Source organism: Sinocyclocheilus anshuiensis, unplaced genomic scaffold (assembly GCF_001515605.1).
Source record: "Sinocyclocheilus anshuiensis isolate Anshui unplaced genomic scaffold, SAMN03320099.WGS_v1.1 scaffold1501, whole genome shotgun sequence".
In the NCBI taxonomy this organism is placed as follows: Eukaryota; Metazoa; Chordata; class Actinopteri; order Cypriniformes; family Cyprinidae; genus Sinocyclocheilus; species Sinocyclocheilus anshuiensis.
This window is the reverse complement of record NW_015544287.1, coordinates 133,293-133,688: the sequence shown is the minus strand read 5'-3', so window position 1 is coordinate 133,688 and position 396 is coordinate 133,293.

Here is a 396-nt window from a genome sequence, read left to right as displayed (position 1 = left end):
CCTTTTATGCTGAAATGGTTCTTTGTGTTAGAGTTTAGGGTTCTTTATTCAAGCCCTTTTTGTTTTGTTCTTTTAATCTGTAACTGTCAAAGCTCCTCAGGTAAGTGTGAGCAGCTCTGTTAGGATGAGGATACTTCTCTCTGTAAGCAACAGAGACATTGAATTTATAATACATATTGTTAGAATTATTGTTTTATTTAACACTAGAACTCTATTCTATTTTATCTACTTGTTTTCTTTTTAATTATTATTTTAAAAATTATAATAATTTTTATTGACATAAAATTGTAGCAAAAATGTCAGTGCTCTTAACAACAGTTGACAGTTGTGTGTGTGAGTGTGTGAGTGTGTGAGTGTGTGTGTGAGTGTGTGAGTGTGTGTGTGAGTGTGTGAGTG